Source organism: Lipophrys pholis, assembly GCF_963383615.2.
Source record: "Lipophrys pholis genome assembly, chromosome: 21".
Classification (NCBI taxonomy): Eukaryota; Metazoa; Chordata; class Actinopteri; order Blenniiformes; family Blenniidae; genus Lipophrys; species Lipophrys pholis.
The window spans coordinates 9,533,865-9,559,209 of record NC_137649.1 but is presented as its reverse complement, the minus strand read 5'-3'; the positions used below and the strand labels follow the sequence as shown (position 1 = coordinate 9,559,209).

The following is a 25,345-nucleotide window of genomic DNA, read 5'->3' as shown; positions in this document are numbered from 1 at the left end:
TGGTGAGTTGAACATCAAAGGAGAAGCTGAGCCACAGATAAATGCTAGTGTGATACTGAGTATTTTCAGGACCACTGCACTTCGCAGAGGTGTGAGTGGTCCCTGTCAAGGTGAATGATTGGGGTGAAGTTGCGGCAGATCAATAAGCAGAGAGGAGGAGCTCTGAGCAGCTTTCACTCTCTGTGATTCCCTGTTGGAGCAAAAGATTTACTGGCTTGATTATTAATCCACTCTGACCTCACCTGTCCACTGATTTCAGTGTGTATTCACTTAGTGGGTGGACCAACCAGGCCAATAAACCACAGGTCTTTGACAAATGGGCACAGGGTGTTGATTTCAGGAGCAGTAAATGAGGTTTGAATCATATGCCTCACCAGTTGAGAGGGCTCTGCGCAATTACTGCTGTTTACATACAGGCAGGCTTGTCATTGTAGTGTCTGCAGGCCACTGGGAAGGTACAAGTCATCCCAACTGTAATTTATTTGGGGCTGTAACATGTTCTTTTCTACTGCAACAACTATAATTCAAAACAGCACTGCGTGTACAACCTTTCGTTGCAACCCCTCACGTCGTAACAGAGAGTTTCCCAGCCTGTCAGCAGAAAAGACAAAACATAAAAGCAGCTGCTTAGACTTCCACTGATTTATTAGTTTATGTAGCCTTTAAGAGCTTCCACACTTTATTCAACTGATTATGAACCTATTGATTAAGTCCACAGCTATGTATCCACATTATGATTTGTTTTGATTTATATTAGATATCATATTTAGGAGTCGATTGTGTCCAAATTAGCTATTTAAATTTGGAAGCGGCTGCAGTTTCTGCATGTTTTGTAAGCTCTTTTTATCTGTAAATTTTGCCACTTTGGCTGACTGTGAATCCCACAGAGATTTGGGATTTGTGGGGGGGATTAACTATCAGGCCGTGTCTGAAACAAAGTGTTGCTTCCTGAGGGTTAAACTGGCTTTCCCTTTCGAAGGCTGTGTGCATTTGGAAGCACAAAAAACAAACAATCCCAAAAAATAAAATGCATTTGGGCTTTTAAGAGGCCTGAGCAGGTTAAGGTATTTCTGTCTTTCGCCAGCCGTCTTTGTGTGTGCACAACCCTGCAGTTTTTGAATTGGCCCAGTGCTTTTCTCCCCAGGAGGAGTGAGAGGAGTGTGGGAGATGGAGCTGTAACCAGCCGATGGAGTTTGACGAACCGGCCTCTGATTGGTCTGGAGATATCTACCTTCTCGCTGCCCTTGAGACAAGATGTCACCCCCGGAGGAGACTTGTAGCAGAGAGGCAGACCCGGGGCAATTATTGGACACACAATGTCAGCCTCCGGAGATGGTCATTGTATAGCACAACTAAGATATCCATCCACATTTCAGCTGTTGGCTATGTTGTTGGTACACAGGAATGTGCCCGAGCTCCAGGCCCCATCCTTTCTTTCTGAGCCGCTTTGTGTGGCTACATCTTTAGTGTTTGTCATTAAGCAAAACCATCGACAATCTGAGCACCAAGACTCACAAAATCCTCTTCTTCAGTATGTGCTGAAAGTCTTCTGAGACAACCCATTACCAGACGATTCACTGAAAGGACTCTTGAGCTTGTGATAAATACTCACGATTTCTATCAAGGCCGCAGAGACCCCTCGTCTGAGATGGAATATTATTTCTTGTGATGTAAACAAACACTTTACCCTAGGTTGAACATTTATGGCTGTCTCAATGGGGAACACTATAAGCCACAATGATCCTAGTGATAACTTTCCTGTTAAATGCATTGCAGTCACACAGTTAATAATAGATATTTATTTATTCATTTTCTTCAGTCACACTTACCTTGTTTCCAGAATGAAGCACCATGCTATACATGAAGATGTGGAATCGATCCTTTTGTCCAGTGTCTTCCTTGTGAGACCACATTTGTAAACCTTTAAACTAACGATGGTTCCATTTTGATCAGTGGCAATGTGGGGGCATTGAAAAACAATTTTTTTTGATCTTCAAAGCTCCTTTTCTCTCAAAACTGTGCCTTTGGTCCATATCATGAATGACAAGTGTCACTCTGCAGTTTGTGCCTTTAACTGCAGGGCTGCCTTTGAATTTCTCTGCTGAAAGGGGAAAGTTTCTAGTCTGGGCGTAAATCGTGCACCTGTGAGCCGCTTTTGTGACGTTTAGTTTGAAAGTCAGTTTGCACAGGTGCAATGTGAAAAAAGGATAGTTATATCACGTAGTTGGCATTTTAATTCTTCACCGTAGAATGAAGTACCAGTATATATATATTTTTTTCAGAATTGCAACCTCATTAAGTGTAATTTGTTTCTGAAGAAAAACCATGTCAGACACAAGTTCAGAACATTGTAAATTATCTTTGTTCTTGCCTGGAGGGGACCTTTTAAAGAGTGGTTGTGCCTTTCACTGCTTTCACAAAGTTTTTGATAATTGAGACTACTGCCATCGGCTGTTCGTGTCTCTGCGTGCTTTTCTCTGTTGATTATATATTTCATGTAGGTTGAATGATTTTTATATTAAAGTCTGTGTTTGTTCCGGCCTTTTTGACTCCGGGACACAATTTAAGTGCTCACGCCGAAAGGTTTGACAAAGAATTCTACTTTATCTGTAATTATTAAAGTTCATTTTTGCCATTTTCTGACGCTTTGCTCATTTTCAGAGACATATCATTGATTTTCTGTTTGACATGAAATTATGTGAAGATGTTTTCCCCTCCTGGTTTCATCCAGGCGCCGGTGCTGGAAACAGACACAGTCAGTCATAATAGCGCCTGGCTGTTAGTGCCGTGTGTCAGGAGGAAGTAGAGGCTAAACAGCGGGAGATTCTCCATTGTTTGTATGGAAGCTTATGGAGCCACATGTCCTTTCACTACTGCTCTGTTTTGCATTCCCAATTTCCGTCTATTGAAAGAGGCAGCGGAGGCAAGTGTCCAGCATTGTGCTGATGGGTGGGCGATTAAAAATCTGATTATCAAGCAGAGAGAGAGAGAAGGAGAGAGAGAGGGTTGTAAATAGATGGGCACATTGTTTTCCATTGCTGGAGAAGATTCAGTGTTTGGACTGACTGATTTGCGGGGAAAGTTTGGTCGTCAAGGCCTTTCCGTGACCCCACAAAAACAGCTGATCAAATGTTACTAGTGACAGTCGTGAAAGGGCGGCAGCTCAACTGGCTGGAAGAATGTCAGAAATGCAGTGGACTCTCCGGAGTGTTGTGTCTGGCCGGGAGGACGCAGCAGCAGAAAGCAACTTTTTAACTGACTTTTCTTTTTCTTTTAGCAAAAAAAAAAAAGCAGTTCAGCACCTTACATGCTGAACATTCACCTCGCTTCCTGTTTCAGGCCTCTTATCTTGATTAATATTCCAACACGCTTTGCCTAGCCAGGAAATTAGTGTTTTGTTTAAGATGACCTTCTTTTAGCCCTCTGTGGTTATTGAAGGCCCTCGGGTTTCACTGGACTGTTTCCAAGACTTGGTGAGAAAAGTAATTCCTGCAAATTAAATTAATCAAGAGCTTTCCTCTCCGGCACTCCCTAAACATATACATTCGTAGTCCAGCTGCAAAGTCTGGTGAGCTGAAACTGAATTGGATTAACATCCTCTGACTGATTTTCCTATAAGTACTGTATATGCATACTGCATGTGCATTTGATGATGCACATGTACCCTGAAAGTCATTATTTAAAGTTAATATGAGCCGTTTATTGCAAAGTTTGAGCTTTTATATTTGCATTGATGAGTAAAACCTTTTGAGAGAAAACTCAGAGCTTTTCATTTCGCCTGTGTTTTTTTTGTTTTTGTTTTTTTGGTGAATGTCTTCATCCTCAGTGGTCGCTGTGATAGTGCTGGCATTTTGCCACGGAGAGAGAAAAAGCCTTTCTTGACAGCCCCAGAGTTTTCCATGAGCACTGCTGAAAGCACTGTTTGCTTAGTTTTTATTAAAGCCCCCTTTAAAGGCATAATCAACCCAAGGACTCATAAAGGGGAAGTCATAAAGAAGTCAAGGACCGGCTCTATTGTCCTGAGAGGACAGAGAAAGTCAATTAGCAAAGTGAGCTGCTGTTTACATTATAGAAAAGCTGGGTTATATGGAGAACTGGAAGGAAGGGAGATCACGTTCCCATCAGACAGAGAAGTCACATCTTGGCTCACACAGCGGCTCTTTTTTTTTTCTTTCTTCTTCTTATAAACAACCCACATTTTGGGAGATTTGGACCATCATAGAACAGCCTAAATTCCCAGTAATACTGCTTCGCTCTTCGAAAAACAGTGATGGCTGGCATGCAGATCCAACTCCATTGCTTTTACCCTGCTTGACCAAAACACGACGCTTAATTGCTGATTCAACTCAAACAATGAAAATGACACTAATCTGAGTGCTGGATGTTATGTGTGTTTCAAATGTATGTAACACATTTCCTACCTCTTCCATTTACATACAGGGCTGTATACGACAATACATTGTTGATGACATAAGTCCATAAAAATAACACCTGCAATAGCAGTTTCTTCCATTATTTTCCTAAACCATATCGCAGAAAAAGTATATCCATTCACAGGCTGTTTTCGTTCTACTTTTTGGACTGTGAGTAAAGAGACTCGCTGTCTGTCCCTCCATCAGAAAGACCGGACCACCAATCTCCTGGGAACACGTGTGAATTTGGAAAAGCAACATTTATATTATACATGCAACTGGCTTTCTCATTTAAGCAGGAAGAAGCTCGCAGGGCTTGCTCCCGCTGTGCTGTTTCTCACATCACCAACTAGTTTCTAAGCTCATTTTATTCCCCCCAGCCTTGTGAACGTGTTTGGAAAGATTACATCTCGCAGAGCTCAGATTTACAATTTATCAAAACTGCACTGAATATTCTCTCTGCACAAGTCGTCAGCCAAGATTATGTTCTATGTTCAGTTCAAACTGAATAATTGTCCTAATGCTCTCAGAGCAAACACTATTTCTTCCAGTCTCCTGAGATGTATTTACAGTAAGTAACGCGTGACTTACAGTATGTATCACCTAAAGTTGTGGAGTCATGGTAACCGCTTTAAATAAAGCAGAGCAGGCGGTCATTTCATTTTCCACACTGTGGGGGGGACTGGTCCTGATGACACACATTCATGACAGATACATTATCAGAGCTATTCTGGTCCAAGGTTTTAGCAGCTTCCAGACAGCCTGTCTACATGACGCATATAGAATCGGCACCAGTGAAGTCTGCAGCATCAGTACTAACACACCTTTCCTCTTTTTACCCGTTCCAGCTCCTCTTTTATTCTGTCGTTTAGCTGATTTGTTCTTCCTAATTTACGTTTTGTGCTGCTGGATGAAATTTGAAGGCCTGATGTCAAGGGGAACTGCCACGATTGCATGTTTTTAGTTGGCTTCACCAAACCCCCATCAATGTGGATTATATAAGCTCAATGTCAGAAATAGGCTTTATTTTCATGCAAAGTTGTTTGACATGTGAAAAAAAAAAAAAATCCTCTGTACTTTTGTGTCAAATCTTTTTAACACACTGGTACATTTCATGGTTCAGTCCACAGAAGGCTTGTCAGCAAACAGCAAACGGAGAAGCTAAACATTCGGTCCCTGCTCAAAACATGTTTGTCTTTTACACTATTCTTCACTAATTCTCTGAGCGCTGGCAAAGCCAAAATGCATCAACATAAAAGTTATTGTCCTCCCAAAAAAAAATGCTGTGGCGTTTACCGTTTTTTGCAGTTTTTGTCCCCAATAACAACCCTCCACTGCTGATAATGAAGACATCAGGTGCCCCAGCAGAATGGCGAGACAACAGAGATGACAAGAGAGCAGGCCTGAGCATCTGTCTGTGTCTGAATCCAGATTGCAAACACACTTGCAAGTCAACACATCCACACGTGTTTTCTCTGCCTCGACATCTCTGTCTTGCACACACTGATTAATACATTCACGGTGATTACTCGAGAGGGGATCATTAAGGTTTCCCTCTCCCATAAAAGCAACAGTTTTTGTTGGAAACACACCACCATAAACAGATACTGAATAGATGCCGCATGAACATATCACTCTCGTGGGGGGTTGGGATTGTCGTTTTGCCTTGGGTGGTCATGTGGGTATGTGACCTATAGTCCTAGAAAGCACACTTATAAGCCATGAGGTCACTCACGAAAGCAGCTTTGTTAAAGTTATGAAGATAAACTGTTTGATAGCTAAACTTCAAGCCATGTGCCTTTTTCTTTAATATCACCCTGGAAATGTTGAGCAGAACTTAATACAGGATATAGAGGTTGAAATAATCAAATAAAGCTGTAATTCTGACAGCAGTATCGGAGCGCCATAGATTTAAATATTGCTCAAGCTTTAGGCTAAGCGGCTCTCTCTCTTACAGTTATTTGTGCAAATTATAATCCCGGCGAAAGGGTCAACTCAGTTTAGCAGCTGATGATTAATCCACCGTTTAAATTTTTGATAACTCTTATTCTCCGACATATTGATGAAAGAAATACGACTTAAGTCATAACGTCGAGATGATCTTTTAAAATGCTGACTCGGTGTTTCAGCTGTTTTTTGTCTGCTGTTGAAGTTGCAGGTGGGAATTTTTGTGTAATTTCAAGTCAGTAAATTCATCCATACAGATTTTTTATTTTTTTTTACAGCCACATTCACTTAAGTTTGGGGTGAGGGCTGAGCTGAAGGCGATTCCAGCTGACACCGGGCAAAGGGCAGGGTAATTCTTGGACAGGTCGCCAGTCTATCACAGGACTAACACCTAAAGACTGACAAATACCCCTCTCACACACACATACTCACACCTTGAAAAATCCCAGAATCACAAATTGAATTAGAATGCTTTTCCTTTTGGATTTCTCGAGAAAGTTGGGAGTGTAAACAATCAAACGCCACACTGTTCACTGCGAGAGGTGAGTGGTATGTTACACCACAGTGCAGAACCAAATGATCAATTAGTTTGTGAAGATATTTCAAAAAAGCTATTTCTATGTTGGTTTTTTTCCATGAGCAGATGTCTGCTTTTTGAAAAATAAATAAATAAATAAATTACTCATCATTTTGTTAAGCCTCGCATCTGAACGATGTCCCCGAATGAACTGACTAATCCTCTTTCCTGTAAAGATGCTCTTAAGAGTGACCAATGACAATGTTTTCTGCAAATCGTAGGCTCCATAAATCATAATGATGAGGGTGGAGGTGTATGCTCGTTTGCCAGTCTTGATGACGTTCAGGGTTGTTTATCTTCGGGCGTCAAGCAGCTTTGGGAGGGTCGATGTTCCTCCACCTGCTTGCAACAGACCTTAATTGTCCCACATGCAGCTACAGTTTGGCTCATGTCGGCCCATATAATCTTGGCCTGTGTTTAAGGGATGTAATGTCGGGGTGTAGAGAGATGAGTGAGGCATGATAACTGAGAGTATGAGTGTTAGAGAGAGACAGGAGAGTGTGTATAATTACCTTGTCTGAAGCCGCTGCCAGCTGGGCGCATGGAACGCAATACAACCGACGCTAAAACCCCTCCACCTCTCCTCACTCCTAATTGGTCCATTTCGAAAGCATGAGGGCAGGGCGACGCTGAAAGCTTTGATCATGGAGACCACACCAGTGTCGATATGTTCCTACCTGAGTGCTTTTGTAGTGGTTGTGCCTGGCAGGTGATTAAGCCATACAAAACCTACCGAGTGTCTGTCTGTCTGTCTGTTCGGCTCAGTGTTCCCCGCGGCTCTGCATACCTGAATCTGAACCCTAATTACCTGGTAGTTTTCTACATTCCTTAAACACGCTCACACAAACGCTCTCGCACCTTAAACTTGTATTGCACATGGGCTTTTTAGAAGCACAGACGGCCTGCCATAGGTATGCAGTCGTCTTGTGTGGTATGACATCTTCAATTATTGAAAGCATTTACAGGTTCCCAAACAAATTAACCTGAGCATTGTGTGTGTTCTGTTTCTCCGTTTCTGCTCATCAGTTCTCTCTGAGCTTGTTTCATACTGCTAAATGTAATGGAGGGAAGTATGCGATGGCAGATTATGCAAAGTATCCTCCCAGAAAACTGACATTTTCACCATAAGACAATGCACACGTGGTCGTTTTGTGCTTGTGGTGGACGCACAAATTGTAATAAATGTTCAACTAATGTCATGACTAAGTGTGAAATTCAATTAGGAACATGTGGGAGAATGTAAAGAGCAATGTTTAAATGTTTCATTGTTTTATTTTCCTTGAAAAGAGGATTAGGCTGAACTCTAGCAGCTCTGTGCATTTGGGATACTGCCAGCAAGTCAAAGTCATCAATCTCGACATGTTCAGTATGGAAGGCGAGAGTTCATCACACTAATTGCTGCTTTTTGACCTCTGTGCACATTACACTTAATAGTTCTATTCATTAAATGCTAATCACTTGCCACTCTGCTTCACGCGGGGATGAAGAGTTTGTACTGTAACTGTGAAGCCGGACCAAAAACCCCTCTTGAGGCTTTAAATCTGCTGTCTGGCGTCATTAAAGGTTCACTAGGAGTTGCATATCTGAGGCTTCTGCAGATAGGACTGTGGTGAAGTTTTTGTTTGTTCAAGTCAAACAACACATTCAAATCAGACGTTCGAATCTTACCCCAAATATGCAGAATGAGTGCACTCAAGAGATACTTATTTATACTGTGTAAATGAGAATATGTGCAAAAATGGATTTCCTTTCAGTTGGGCATCCACTTCATTGTAGGCATACTTGAATGGGATACACAGAAATGGACACGTACCCGACAAAAACTGTTGTTGTCACTGAATGTGTTGACCCCGCTGCCAAGTTTGTGCTTCATGAGAACAAAGACTTCAGTGTGCTTCCCGCTGGACGTATCTAAACCTCTTTGATGATATGGTTGAATTTCAGGATGCTCATGTGGCCGTCTAAGGTCGTCCTCTGTTAATGTCTGATTTCTGTCCCCTTGGTTAAAATTGTAGGTCAACCATAAAACCACAATTTTCATGTCAGCGGATCTTTTACACAGTGCTTCGCCAAAACAGCCACAGTTTACTGTGATGACCCTTGACAGTCTTTTCTAAAAGGAAATGCACTCAGACAGACCTCAAAATGCATAGTGTATCCGCCCATTGCACTTTTGTCATCCTGGGGTTGGCCTTCAGGGCTTCGTGCCATTATCCCAGACAGTGATTTCATATCGTTCAGTCTTAGAGTTCCTGATATCAGCAAACGAACTCAAAGCTTATCTTGAGCTGAACACGTTAACAAAGTCACCAGGAAACTTGGGTTCATTAGTTGGGGATCGTTCATGAAGAGATCTCTGTGGGAAAACTTCCTTACTGTAGTTGGCCTGGTGTGGCTACTACTCCGACGCAGGAGTTTATGTAACCAGTCAAGTGACAGATTTCTGATACTCAGCTTTGCTTAAATAGGATTAGGCTAAGTCCATATTTGTTTCGACATGGAAGTCTTTTGAAGTAACATTACATCTACAGTAGCTTATGTTTAATATTTGAATTTTTCTGGTGTCTTTTGTGGAAAATTCTGGACTAATGAGGACAGCTAAGCTCAAAAGTCTGTACTGTGGCTCAGTCTTTGCTTGTCTGATTATTTGTTGTTGTTTCTGAGGACAATGACCCCTGCAAAGCAGACTGGTGATACAAACAGTGGCGATGGTTGCAGCTGGAAGTTAATCTGGTAGATCACCTCAATCCGTGGAAGAGCACAGTGTCGATGCCACAGGGAACGATTAATGAGCCCGACTGACGGCCCTCCATCTGAGGACGACCGGCGAGGTCGTGCATCACAAGTTTTCTCTGCTCTGCCAAGCATCCTCACCCACTTTCACCTCATTCTCGCACACTTACGGGGAAGACGGGAGGCAATACAAATTGACAGACTGGCAGACCTGACACATCAACAGAGGGGAAGAGATAAAGTCCAACAGGCAGGCAACAAGGCAATTTCAGACAGAAAAACCTACAAATGAAATGCTGGTCAACATGCGGCTTGATTGACAGAGGAAAGTGTGTGTGGTGTACATATTAACACTCATCAATCTTCTCTCATTTGAGACATTTCCAGTGGGTACTACTGCTATCAAGTTCATAACCATGATATATTTATAATAACCTGTTTTTATCTGCAAGTACAAGGATGTGGTTGCAGCTTTGAGCACGAGGCAATTACCCTCATCTTGTATGCTCCAAAGCATATAATAGTTGAATAATTAATATAGAAATGATTAGATCATGATTCAGTTCATAAACCGTGCAGGAGCGATTGCTGAGGTTCCAGTTTAAAGTGACTGAGTGAAGCACTTCTCTACGGAGAGAGCAATCTGTAGCATGAAAATTGAATGCCTTACAGTAATTTTTCTTCAGGACGTATTACCTGATTAAAAACTGGATTGAGACTAAGATGTGATTACATTAAGGATGGATGGATTCAAGAATATTTGCAGTTTTGGGGATTTTATCCTTCTTGCGCCTAGATTTTCATGCAGCATCAACAGTGACCACGAAAGAAATGCACATGCTTTTGAGTAGAATCGCGCCATGGGAATGCTTGCAATCGATTGGCTCTCCCTCAAACTGCATGGTGATCTGTTCCTTTGTTATGGTCACTCAGCCTCGTCCGTGAAGAAATAGTCTTTCCCCCCGCTGGTGAGAATCCACTGTCAGATCAGAACAATAGACTGCAAGACTGAGCTTTTTCTCCCAGCAGCCCCTGCAGCTCTGATCCCTGTCCGCTCCATTTATGGAACAGCTAAAACATTAAGTGCAACCCACCCACCCACCCCCAAATCAAACAGTGACCTCACTTCACCCAGATTATTCCTGGAACTACGGTATATGCCCTGAACTGCCATCTAGTTACTTTCATCCTTTATATCCTTGAGTGGAACAAGTACATTTGGGTCAAAAGACTAGATTATGTAGCTTATACTTCCTCTAAGATGACAAAAGGTCTTCACCACAGCCAAGCTTAGGCTTGTTTTGGGAAATAGAAGACGGTGCCGCAGCGAATGTTGTTCGATTATGTGAAGATGGTCCTCATTGTCATGCAGGAATCCCACAGCTTCAGTTTATACCAATTGTTATGTAAAGCAGTCACTCATATTGTACAATCTACTTGGGTTGAGTTTACAGTTAGAGCTTTTGTATTGAAAAGGTACAGAGAAATGCAATACTTTCTGATGATATACTGCTACGGTGTTATCTTTGTGGTTTTGATTTCAATACACCTGTACACACAATATCCGTTTCTCTTGTAATGCCATCTAGGACAAAAAAAATAAAAAAAGCAGGCCTTCTTTTAAAGAAGATCTTGAGCTCATGTCCTAAATATGTTTATCTAGATATGAAAGCAGCTCACTGCTTCTATGATCATTACCCAGCAAAATCACAACCAGGCTCAAGTGTCCTTATTGTTGATTATGATAAGGCTTCTCCTGTAATCCTAATGAGGATATTGATGATCAACCCTCTTCTGAAAGCTTGAGAGGGCTTTTGTTATGAAATGGCATTATGTCCTCAGCGGCTGAGACTCAGACGTGATTGCTTATTTCGGTCACAGAGGCAATGCTTTTCAAACATGTTTAGAGAGTTTTCCAGAATGCCTGACTTTGGGTACTCGATGTATTTAAGAAGTAGTAGCTTGTGAGGTGTGGCATTGCAGCTGAAAGTCGAAAGTTGTTTTTATCAATTAATAGAATATTGCTGTACCATTTTAGTTAAGAAATTCAGACCTATTCTTGAGATAATCCACTCCTTAATGCCATTGGACTCTTAAATTGACATTGTATTTTCGTGCAGATTACAAATATAAGGAAGGATCACTGTCAAATATACTGAACACTTTAAGTTTTAAGATTTTGTGTCCACAATTTCTTATTGGAGCACTCTCTTGCACACTTTTTCTATTTCTCTCCTTCCTACAGTCATCACTTTCCTTGTTTGTCTTGTTTCCTATTGGTCCATAACATTAAAACAACTGCATTGTGCACAATACTGCATAGTGATAGTGATTACTTATTAAATGTAGTTACTTACTATCACACCAAAAACAAGACGAAAGTCACCTGCAGCTTAGATTTTGTCCCCGGAAACGTCAAAATGTAGTGTTTGTTGACTGCTTGTACCAGCAATTCAATTTACATGTGAACAAGCAAATATAACAAACTCATTATAATATGCTGGCTAAACCTTAAACTGACATTATGTGCATGCTGCTGCTTTAACAAGCTGCAAATAACTCTGTGTCCATAAATAGCTGCCTGGCCATATAGGAAGCAACATGACATTCAAGTCCAGTTAAAACTATGGAGCCATGCACACACTTATAGACAACAAATAACTTCTTTATGGATTCAAAAGCTCTGCAACAACATAAAACTGTGCCATCAAACACAACATAATGCATTAGGCTCCAAGAAGAAACAATTTTCATTTTCAGGTAAACAGCATTACAGGAAACTGAACAGTCACTCCATCTATAAAAATGGATACAGAGACCGGAGGAAATGGCATCCCAGCGCCACAGTTTGAGTGGTTGCAAGTGCTTTGCATAATCTACCGCACAACGCGCAACAAATGATTAGTCAATATGACCAGTTTCTGCCGCCATTACCCTGAGTGTAAAGGGTTTGAATGTGGTTACCCCCAAACATGTTCAGTAATTCATTATAGAAACCTCACACAATAAATGTTAGAAGGAAACGCTGTTTTAAACCATTGTTCCTGTAATTCCAGCCCACCTGAGGATTTCTTTAATATAATGACTTTTTAAAATTGAGTTGAATCAATGAAAAAAATAAAATAAAATGTCAAAGTATATTGAAAAAGCAAACTACTTTTTTTGTGTGTGTGTTCTTGCTGCTCTGTAATGGTTGTCTCATCGCGTTCTTGTGCTCTCTTGATGTGCATCACTGTGTGCCGGCTGCCGCTTGAGAAAGTAGACATGCATCTCAGTGCCAGATAACATCCCACTCGTCCACAGGGGTCTCTGAAATCATCTTGTGTAGTCTGCTCAATATCTGCATGGCTCAGATCCTGTCAGGGAGAGTCTGATGACTCCTGTTTAGCAGGCTGCTGATTTTCTCTCTGGGACTATGTGACTGCATTGTAGATTAAATTGCAATATGGACAAAAACACAAATGTGACATTGTCTCTATGGTTGTTTTTCTCAGGCATTTATTTTTTTATTTTTTATTTTTTTAAACCTACCAAACCAAAATGCTGTATATTTATTAGCTGTGTCGTTTTCACAGTAAACTCCTGATCATGTTCAGCATTTCAACCTCTCTCTACTTATTGTAGTCCAATGACTGAGTAAAAGCCATGCAGACTCTCGCCAAGGACACTTACAGTTGACTCAGCACTTTGGCTCCCCGGGAGATAGAAACTGCCGTGGGATGTAAAACACAAGCAGAGATGTGACAAAGCTTTTTTTATGGTGTGTGCGCGTGTGTGTGTGTGTGTGTGCGTGCGTGCGTGCGTGCGTGCGTGCGTGCGTGCGTGCGTGCGCGTGTCCGTGTGTGCCTGAGCACACAATCTGATATCGGCCACCCCAGAATCATCTACCCTTCAGCTCCTATCGGACACTGAGTGTCCTCTTTTAATACGTTGCCACTGCAGTGCACCTCCATTCTGCCCGCGCTGTAAACAAGTTCAATATTTTGATGCTGTTAAGCCTTTTTGTATTTGGCTGTCCCATGTGACAACTTGTCTATTGGGTGTTCTCTCCTTTCTGAAAGGGAACATGAAGTCTGGGTATTTAATGTTGACAGTCCCCACAGCCCTGAGTAAAGCCCCCCCACTGAACTCCATTCACAGCTCACTCATTATGGGATGTCAAGTCTGCCATCCTTCCTCTTTTCCAAGCCATGAAAGTGTTTTTTTCTTTTTTTTTAACTGTAATAGGTTGCCAAGGCAACATGCAGAAGCACCGCTGAGGGGTTTTTGGTGGCGTGTTCTCCTGTGATCCTGTGGACAATAAGCCCAGCGACAGGCATCGCCGCTATGCCGGCTGCAGTAATCATAATGACTGAGATCGGGCCTTGCAGCCCAGTTAGGGCTGTCAGGGTGTCATTTATTCACGGACACCAGGTGACACAGTCCCAGTGCTATAATTCCCTCAACTGCTTCATTTGCTTTTCATTTCTCATGTTAACCCTCAAGGGTGCAAGCTAAAGCTGAAGAAGTAGGTCAGTATGTGTTGAAAGATTGAGTGTGTGTGGCAGCATAGTGGTAGAATGTTCTATAAGCTCTTGCCCTTAAACACTTTTCTGCTAAATACCAAGTCCTTTGAGGAATGCATTACCAGAGATGAAGACCCTCTCGGTCATTCCATCCTGAAGGGTTGGACTCAGGCATGTCCTGTAGGAATATCCTGACTCAGCCAATCGTGGCACGCCCGCGAGCCCTCAGCTGTTAATGTGCTCCTAACTGTGTGTCACGTATCCCCCTACTGAAGGTTAGAGGTTGAGTGGAATCATTCATCTGGTCTCCACAGAGGCGGAAATGGCAGCAACAAGACAGGAAGCGTGGTTCACGCTTGGTGACGAGAGCCGCTCGGGGCGCTGAAACATGCAAAGTTCCACATTTCCACACGTGCAGGAAGTTATTATTAATTCTCTGCTTTTCCAGGGAGAGGGGAGGGACGAGTGGGGTTGAAGCAGGAATGTTTTCCCCTGTGCTTTGGTTCACAGCAAATGGGATTTTACTATAAAGTACAGCACTTGTACTTATACGTCGTCCAATTTTCATTTCAAATTGAAATCATTCAAATATTACACATATATGCCAATATGAAATCACCCAATAGTCAAAGATATGTTTTCAATGACATTGATCTTTCAGCTGCTGCTCTCTCTTTCATTTTCAATTAAATTCTAAGGAAGTGTGAACATTTCTGAACTGAAAAACAAATAAACAAAAAAAACATTTCTTATTCTTAAAGATACACTCACAACACAACCTATTTGGTAATCCTGTAGAACCAATATTTTATAAACTGTGTAATGATAAGAAACCATTTGGTATTAAAATTACATTAGGCATTGGGCATTCTTAGTCTTCATTGTCTTCATTGTCATTTGAATTGGTTGTCTTCTTCTGTAAAAGTTAGTGAAGTTATTTAAATCTGCACTTTTCCTCATGACCTGTATTCCTATGTTGGCTTGACTAGGAGCCCCCCCCCCCCTCAAAAAAAAACCCCAGTGTATCAGATGGCATCAATATTGCATGTGGTTGGTAGTTTTAAGTGTGATTTGGCAGTGTCCTCACTGTAAATATCACCACCAGAAGACATGATGAGTTTGACCTGATCTGCCATTTTTAATGTGGGTGATGTTGTGAGCAACTCTGGAGCCCTTTCCGCATTAAACCAAGTTTATTTCAATGACTGTGATTGACACGTCTGGACTTCAAAACAAAGCACAACACTGGATTTGACTGTAAATGTTAGTTTATTCTGTTCAGTCTGAGTTTCTCAGACGTGACTTAGCAGTTAGATTATAATGTGTATTGATTACGGTACTCGGCTAAGTCCTTGCATTTGTTTTTGGCGTTTAAGTTTTTCTGTTTATTTACTTTGTAGGAGATGTATCTTCATTAGCAATTCAGGCAAACTCAGTACAAAGAGGAGAAGGCAAAGTTCATTTATTTATTTCCATTTCCTGGCAGCAGCAGAATCATCTATTGTGTGCATGTCTGCTCTGCCTCTGTCCCGTCTCCCTCCCCTCTTTTACTCAGCAAACGAAAACTCGCTGACAGAGGCTCTTTGTTAATGGGGGTGGGGGGGGGATGAGACTGGGTCATGCAGGCAGATTAGTGCTCATTGAAATCCTATAGCAGGGGTCATTTACATAGTGCTGCCTAAATCCACTTGTGACCTCATTGGTGAACCCATTCATAACCCTGACACCCTCCACTTATGTCTGACACTGTTTTGTAAACAAAGGTTGAGCATCCTTCTCAAATGTCATTTTCTACATGTGTCTGGCACTGCTGATCTGCCTCGGAAGGACTTTTTTTTTTTTTTTTTCCCAGCTGCCCAAGAGTAGCAGTGATTTTCAGTCCACTGCGGTGTTTGCTTTCAGGAGCTTTGGCTGGGAGCAGCACATTTTTTAGCATGAATGCCAAGTTTTGTGAGGACCTTCAGACGGCCTAGTCTGACAACATGGGTTTGTCACATGTTACTTTCTTCACACGAATGTGTAAAATAACTGAAGCCACTGTTGTGATCTTTGGAGAAGGTTTACAGACAAAAAAATCCTCCCTGATTCTTGTGCATCTTCTGCCATTTTGCCAAATTCAGCAAGGCGGTAAAAAGAAGTACTTATTGCTGGAATACTCTCTTTGGCAAGTTTAATTGGAACAATGCAATCAAGTGGGACTGCTTGCATTTACATGCACGTACGAGTGTAGCCATAACCAGATTACATTTTTTGCATGAGTGCAATACTAAGCTGCTCAGCTGAGCCAAACATGACGAAATAATGAACTGCAGATCAAAGACGCTGTGTTTATGTGCTGTGGACTCCACAGCATCATTACCAGACATTTAAAAAGAAGCCCACAGAAAATAGACCTTGGAAATGGTCTGTTGTAGCAAAAAATTCATAACCCCAAAAATAGAAGTCAGTTATTTCTTACAGACTTGGCAAAACTGCAATGCAGTCACAGGGTTTTCAGTGTGGCAAAGAGAGATGAGATGAGATACTCAAATCCGCAACTATGTGCACCTTCTGCTTTACCGTCACTGCATTTGTCATTTACAACATGCATATTTGTCTATTGCAAAGCATTTGATCAAAATCCATAAGTTGCCAAACATTTGCTTCTACTGCACCCTTATGTCTGTCTGCATGCTAATTATACATTGTAGTAAGATTCTTTCTTGCTGGATTAGTGGGACCAGGATAGATTACCTAGAACCCACAGTATGCACTTTTAGGGGAACAATAATGCTCCACATTTCTCATGGTTGGTTGAAACCACAAAACAGAGAGATGGAGAGACAGAATGAAAGCTAGAAAGCGAAGGCAAGTCCACATGTTTTCTATTTGTGTTCTCTAAATTTAACATCAATGTCCCTACTTCTTAGAAATCAAACTGGACCATGCTTAAATGCATGGACCTTACATTTTCTGAGACTATGTTTACAGTAATTGGCTTTAGATCTTTGGATTTTGGGCAGCGGTGGTCTCGAGGTTACAGAAACTGACTTGGGATTGGGAGTTCTCATGTTCAGATCCCACAGCTGATGTGTCACCACTGTGGCTCCCCGAGCAAGGTCCTTGACCCCCATCAGCTCCCCGGGGCACCGTGATGTGGCCGCACCTCCGCATCCTAGAAATAAGAAGAGGTCAATGTGTTGAGGGGAAAAAAAGAATTTCCCCCCAGGGGGTTAGTTTTAGTTTAGTTTCCAGACTTTACTCCCAGCAACAGTTTGCTTTGATCATTCAACACCATCTTCCTCTGACTCGTTCCTATCTTCTGATGTATAATTACAAATTCAATTTAACTCGTGAGGAATTTCTCCCTCACGGCTGCAGGTCACCGTAAACAAGCCGGCGCTGCACGTTACGACCTTATCACAGTGTGACATGTTATCTTCCTTATCAGTCACAGCTGTTTTGTTTTTTGTTTTTCCTGAGGAAACTTTCTAGTCTGAACTAATTTACATCTAATAAAGTATTGGTGCCAAAAAGCAGGATGCGTCATTGCTTGCGCATTTATTATTTTGTGTATCAGTTCACGTCCAACCACTGACTTACTGTGGATTGCATCATGTGCATTAATGCTAATGCATGCATGGGGCACCTGTGCCCAGTGTCAACACTGTACATTGTGTGCTTGTCTGATTTAATGCAGCCGTCTTACATTTAAAAAAGGCGAGATTGTTTGTGAATGTCTTCAACATAAAGGTGTTTTTTTGTTGATGTTTTTTATTTATTTATTTAAAGATGGCAAAGTAAAGACGGTCGAGGTCAAGACCTGAACGTCTCTGGATATCGCATCTTTCACAGTCTAAAGACGTTTGGTTAAGATGAATCTATATCAGCTCAAAGTGGGGGTCTGTGTGGGTCTGATCGTCTGCCTCTCTGTCTTCGACCCCTGTGCGACGTCTTGTAGTGTCAGTCAGTAAAAGCCCCAGCTTCTGTCGCCTTAAAAACAGGGTAAACAAGGTGAGTGAATCAATAGATAGTCTTTATAGCGGTTCTGCATGTAGCTTCAGCGGTGGTACCACCCAATTTGATTAAACTGGTTTCAAGGTAAAACATTTACTCCATCAGCCATGCCTCTGATGAAATGTTCAAGACTGTAAAAAAAAAAACAACCAAAAAACTCAATAATGGAACCAAATCACTTCTTGGTGATCAGATTAGTTTTTAAATGAAGAATAGCTCACAGCATTTCTCAAATTTTCAATGAAATAGATTTATTTATTTTTTTCCATTCAGTGTCTGGATGTTTTGTTATAGAGTGGAGCCGTGGCTCTCCCACTGTTTGTCTGCCTCCATTCATCAAGGTTGCTGAGTGTAGCTCTGATCTAAGGTCACCGGCTTTGCATGAATGCCCCCTTTACAATATTTTTTGGAAAATTCCTTAATTTTCAACAATGGGATGTTGACATGACATCCGCTTCAATGATTTTAGAAATAATTTGGGCGTCCTGTTGCGAAAGTAAAGTGAGGACATTGGTCAGACTCCAATTTTCACTGAATGTATTGTAGGAATATTTCCATTTCGGTTTTTTTAATTACATTTTCTCTCGACACTTCAAAGAACTCTGTTATTGGACATTTCACATTTTAATCGGTTGAAGTTCCAGGTCGTTATTAAGGCAGTTCCAGCATGTCCTACAAAAGGAACACCAAAAGGGTTTTAATCGTTGATAATTGAAAACCCTGCTGAGAGTAAATGAGTCACAATGTGACAACAGAGCTATACAAATAGCCCGTAGAGCTCCTACTGCTTGTCTGTCTCCACTCCGCTCCTCGTTTCTCTTCCTGATTGCAAAAGCCAGTCATTCATAATGCTAAATTCAGATGACAGCAGCTCTGCAATTATGTCACCACCAACTGACATGATGCAGATAAAGCTGCTCCAGCAGAGATCAGTCTCCCACTCCCAGCAGCTTTTAAAACTTTAGCAGTTTGGTGAAATATTAAATGTATCTTTTTTTAAATTCTGTACATCGCATTGGGTAAAGGTGAATCACTTCCTTTGCATGCTGAGCAAGAATAATGTGCTTCTTTATTTCTCACAAAGCACACAATTATTCTTCTCTATCTCGGATAAAAATGGTATTCGCAGAATAATCAGTCTAATGCTGAAATGAGGATTTGATTACTCTTGAAATGTGTCACGGATAGCCATTTGTTTTTCTCGAACAAGACCTTCTCATTGATGCTGCACCCATTTAGCGCTAATGATATCCACAGTACTAAAATGCTGTTATCATTATCCTGTATGAATACCCGGTCTCAGAACTCTTCATTACTCCGTGCGTCCTCTCTGAAAAGCTGCTAATGCTGCCTCCGAGAGCGCATCGACCAAATGGTCACGTACAAGCTCTAACTGCTGTTTTTACCCAATGGCGGAGTTTTACAGCCAAACTCTGGCACTTCCATTCTGCACTGCAATTAGAAGAGACTGCTGACATAATAGATTAGTGGCTGTAAATCTATTATCTCTAGATGTCAGAAGGTTTCACCATTTTATATGAAATCTTTAAATGAAAGATGTAAGGATAAGTAAAGGACAGTTTGTACATCGATTGATTCATTGTGTTTTGATTTTCAGCTAATTCTCTGTAGAAATGGCTTTGAGTCACTTTTATTTTTTCCCTTTTCAGTGGTACATCGTTTTGAAGCCATGTCATGTGAACACACGTTTTTTTTTTTTAAAGAAGACCAGAGAGACATTTGAGCTTGTAGGAGAAAGGATTTATGCAAAAATAAGTGGTAAATACATAATGCACATGCATGTTTTGTCCGTGAATTTGTGCATAATCTTCCAATATGAAAGAAAATATGACCTTTGTGTTTAACAACTTGTCTATATCTTTACAGTATCATTTACCCAAGAATGCAAGGATGACTGATCATAGGAGTCATCATAGGATCGATTTTTTAATTTTTTTATTTTTATAAAACTCGTGGAATCAAATGGCTGCTGGACTATTTTTAAATACGAATAATACGGGTACTTTCAAAGACACGTGGATTCAAATGTTTTCCGGTTTATGTAGTGCTTCCTCGTCACTGCCATCTATAACATTTGAACATTTCAAAGCCTTTAAAAACAGCTTGCTGATAACAATGTGCAGCACTTGTAGCTGGCTTCTCATCCCCCAGTACCTCACTGCTTCAGTGTGTGCACCTGACACTCGACTGGCTCACTGATGTGTCTGGATTAAGTCAAGCATTAGACCTTCAATGTGAGACATTTCCATAGAAAAAGGCTTATATTTTTATATTTGGACCAATACAGTAACAATAAAATGCTGACTATATTGTTGTCCTTATTATCGATCATTGGATGCGTCCTGTTGGTCAACCCGGGGGGATGGATTGAGCTTGTGGTTCGAAAAGGTTGACATATTGCAGTGGGGGTCATAGAAAGGCCGTGACCTGGTAAAATGGCTTTCTATAGCCACTAATTGGGGGTTGACTGCGATTAGTCAGCTCAAGGACAAACTGTTGTTCTCTGATTATGAGCGTTTGGATTGTGGTTCAGCACTGGGCTGTGATCCTTCTCTTTATAAAGCATGGAACAAAAACAAGCATGGACCCTGGTTAATGGTTAATATAGATCTGAGTTTACTCAACCAGTTTCAGCTCCACTTTGAAAGCAAAGGTTATTAACACCTTGACTTTGTAAAAGTGGAGATTTCCCGCATATTCCAAATGATAATAGGTTAAGTAACCATCTGGCAGTAGTGCCCTGTCTTATTACCTCAGAGGCAAGAGAGTTCAGTTTAATTGAGATGCGCCCAGTCAAGCAAATTAGCCCGTAGCTTCCTTGAGGTTGGTCATTCAGCGACTGCGTGTTTGCACAGATGTGGTCATTAACTTGACAGGAATGAGTAGCCGGGGCAACAGAAGTGGTGCTGCTCCACTTTGAAGCGTGTCAGTTGGATACAGTAAATAGTGTGCGAACGAGGAGCAATGGGAGGAGAACCTGATGATTCAGTTGAACCGAACTGCTGAGAACGATCGAGACCAGAGATGATGCCGCATCGCCTCGCCAAGATGAGTTGGCAAAGGTTAATTGCCCTCAGTTGTTGCTTTCAGCAAATCTGACTCAGTCCAACAAAGGTTTTAATGGGATAGTTACGGTATATAAAAAGTAATTGTGCATGCTGAGATTTTCTGTGGAGATGAGTCTTGTATTAAATAATGGAAATTGTGAAAAATCAAGAATCTTAGATTTGAGTTTCAATCTTTGCATGTGTAAAAGTTTTTCCAACAAACTCACTTAATATTTGTGCAGTCATTTTAAAAGGATCCGTATCTGAAGTACCAGAATATTTTCGTGACCGAACCATTAAACTACCACAAAAGAATTTGAATACCAGTTCTCCTCCCCGTCCTCGCTGAGCTGTAAGATACTGTTTAATCTTTTGTCATGGTGTTGAGTTCAAAGAGACTTAAACATTATGGCAATTTTTTTTTTTTTTAACATCTTATCATAAACTGTGAAGCTGGGGGCAAAAAAAATAAAAAATAGAAATGTCCTGCTGATCTGAAGCATTTCTGAATGTCTCTTTGCTCTTCCACAGTGAATATTAGAAACACATGGGGAATAGGACATGTAGGGCATCTGGTGGAAGGCCCTCTAATTTTAAAAACATTCGAAATAAAAAGAGTTTGATTAACCACAACTCTTAAGTCAGAGTTTCCAAGTGTGCATGTTGCTTTCTGCAACATATCCTGCTTCTCGAACTCTGAATATCAGGCTTTGCCTTTTAACGCACCAGAATCCGATGACAGAAATCTTTGGTAACATCTCTATTATATATTCTTATTTCAACCATATATTCTTAATATGATTATTGTTGTTTCTAATTTTTTGATATTTGTTTAAGAGTACTACTAATGAATTTAAGTGGAAATGTTTGGTGATTTTCATGTTAATGGTTCAGATTTACTCAACAACACTTAGATCCTTTTCTATTTAGTGCAGCACGTGTTGGAAATAGAGAAAAAAATGTGCCTGGCTGCCACACATGCATCAGAAAATCCTCCTTGTTTGTCATCATGTCCAGTTAAAAAGCTGTTTAAAGGGAGTTATAGCCTGCTTCATCTTTAATTTTGGGCCCAATCACAGCATGGGAGATGGTTTGGGAGGCTACAACAGAGAAAATGTGTTTGGCCGCTGGCTCATGTGTTGCACGGAGTCATAATTAGTCTATTGCAGCTGAGCAGCAGCAATGGGTCATATGATCCAGTGGTTTTAGTGCACTTCAAGTCAGCTTCTCTCCCGCTCATTTAACCCTGCTAAGCAGATATGCTGGATGGTCAGCAGGGACTATTTATCAGATTCTCTCAGCAGTGCAGACATGCCACAAACCAAACTACAGTTCCTACATATTTCTCTCACATTTATAATCTCCTATTTATGCTTCTTTACTTTGTACATAGAAGTCCGAGCAGTTCTCTATTCATCAGTCATTGCAGAGTACCGATAAGTATGTCTGGAAAGCACGACCCTTGTTTCTTGTGTAGTGCATAGAGAGGCTTATATAGAAAAATGTCCTGAGGTCACCAAGCATTTTCAAAATAATTCTATTAGAAAATGATGAAAATGTGTCCCCAGTCGAACACAGTATAAATACCTCTTTAGTGGGAGTTAATTCAGGTGACCGTGGAAGGGGAAAAGATGACAGGCGATTACTTATTGGCCGACTTGATGGCGTATTTCAATCATTTGTGCCTTTGGTGATTCAATCAGCAGTTATGGGGCGCATCACTGTCAGTCATGCTTTGTATGCTCACCTATGAGCTTGGATGGTAATTACTCACGAGCAGCTCCGTTCGCCTTCACTGAACGGAGGAGTCGACTGCTCCAGCTGTATTTCAAAAACAGACAGCGCTCTCACAGATTATGTTTGGTACATCTAATCAGAGGAGAAATACGGGCCGGTTTTGCTGCAGTGGCGTGCAGGAAGGAGGCTGAGGCAGGATGCTGGCGAACATGCGAGGAATCACTAAGCAGTCTGGGTAATTATTTCTAAATCAATATTGTGACAAGCAAAGCTCCGGAGTGCCAAATCCCAGGCCGTCAGATTTGAGCGAACTTATCCCTGTGGAATCTCCAAAGCTCAAATGCTGCTGCCATGATTGATTCTCACATGATACCGTTCACATGATGGCCATCTGCAATGCTAACGCGGTGATCCCAATCGATCAGACTATCTCCAGTGTATGTGTGGGGGTTGCCTTATCCGAGACTCAATGCACATATATATTTGTGTCTGAGTTAACACCATAGCTTTTAATGAAACATGTTTTTAGTTCATTTGAAATGTTCTGCTGAAATAATGATGCAAGACTTTATTAGTGAAGGGAAGCTGCAATACAGTATAACACATACACCATATATAACACCCAACACGTTCATGCATGAATTGCAGACAGGAGCTGACCGAGGAGGCCATAGATATTCATTAACAAGTCATTAAACTCCTGCCTTTGAACCAACCTCCACCGGCTCAGCACACCAGCTCTACTTTATTAACCTACTACGACTGTTACAGTCATTTATTTCTGTCTTGTTCAGCAGATTCCTCCTCCAAGGATGAGTGTCTGATTACAGCCTAAGAGTTTTCATTTTTAATTTCCTCTGTTGTTCGGTGTTGCTCAGGAATACCGTGCAGATTAACTAATTGTATTGTTCTCTGGTGAGACGCGGTAATGGAGGTCTTTCAAAACTTTAAGTAGATCTGACATTCGAGCAGCCTTTTAATAAACAATGGGAGGGTGTAAAGTCTGCACGCCATATGTACCGTGAATGACTTGTAAAACACATTTTCCAGCCGTTTTAGCTCTATTGTCGCCGCAACATATACATCCACGATTGTTTTATTCTTTATTTTACCCAGCAGAATAATTTCACCAGCTGAGATCACACAGTCAGGAATATTTAGATCCTTTTTTTCTGATTTAGTTTTAGTAAGTAATCCCGTCATTTAAGTTTATTGACAGATGTTTACTCCTCATACTAAGTTTTTTTCTTCCCTCATTAATTTCTCACCATATGTTCCAGTACCTGTTCTTTCCACCACTACTCTTCGCTTCTCCTTTTTGAGTGTGAGACACATGTCTTCACACCTATCAATTCAACCTCACACCTCCTGACAAGCTATATTATCCTTGTGCTGCCTCGGACTCTGCACCACCACCTTGCCCTTCTGGCAGCGGAGCCTCCGTCCGAGCGCGCACACAGCGTCTCGTCTCCCAGATGCAGGCCGACATGTGACAACATGGAGGCCCTTACTCAAAGGTGACAAACTGGTCTTAAAAACACCTCCGAACCTGTCGTATCGTGTAACCACGTGCTATTTAGGGATCAAAATCTGTTGTTTCCATTTTCCAGAGATAAACTTTTGATTTCAGAAGGTATTTTGGGTCAGTTAACACAAACGGAATATCTTGTTCTTAGTACGTTTCAGTGAAATGTTTCATCAGTACAAATGGCAGGAACACGAATTTTCACAATCAGATTGTTATAATATAGTAGTTCCCATTCTGTTTTCTCCTTGTCCTGGCTTGATCAGGGCTTTGTAAGATCTGCCAAGAACAGAAGATTTGTGTGTGACCTTCTGCAATTATGATTAGCAGAATGCGAATAATAGTTGGCAATGAATTCAATTAGTCCTATAACGGAGCTATAGATTTATTTGTGTGTATTTGAGAGTATTGGAGTGAAAAGCCTTTTTCTGCTTGTGGTCAGGAGCAGCTTGGTGAAACCAGGGTCCAAATAGGTTGAGCCTCTTTCAAGATAAAGGCATCCAAATGGCAGGGCAGTTAATAATATGTCTTTGTTTCCTCATCCTCCAAATAGCCTTGAGATTGACATAAGCTTGAGTTTTAAAGATGATCACAGGAATTTGCTTTCGAGACTAAACCGCCTTCCATATGGTGGCGCTGGCAGAGACAGCGAAACTACTTTAGCTTTGTTTGCAATCAAGTGGATGCCAAAGGTCTGTGGTGAAGATAATGTGGCTATTTGTTACTGCGGCTAATTCCACTGGAAGGTCTGTGGCCAGTTTTTATGCCACCAGATGGAGAGGGAGAAGAGAGAGGAGCTGGAGCTGATTGGGAAAAGATGAGGCTACTTTGCAGTTAAATTCCAA

At 41.3% G+C, this 25,345-nt stretch overlaps 1 protein-coding gene across 4 annotated transcripts in view; it reads left to right on the top strand.

Annotated features, from left to right (window-relative positions):
• Positions 1 to 25,345, top strand: part of sash1a (SAM and SH3 domain containing 1a) — a 146,354-nt gene that overhangs the window by 1,295 nt on the left and 119,714 nt on the right. The gene's annotated exons all lie outside the window — the stretch shown is intronic.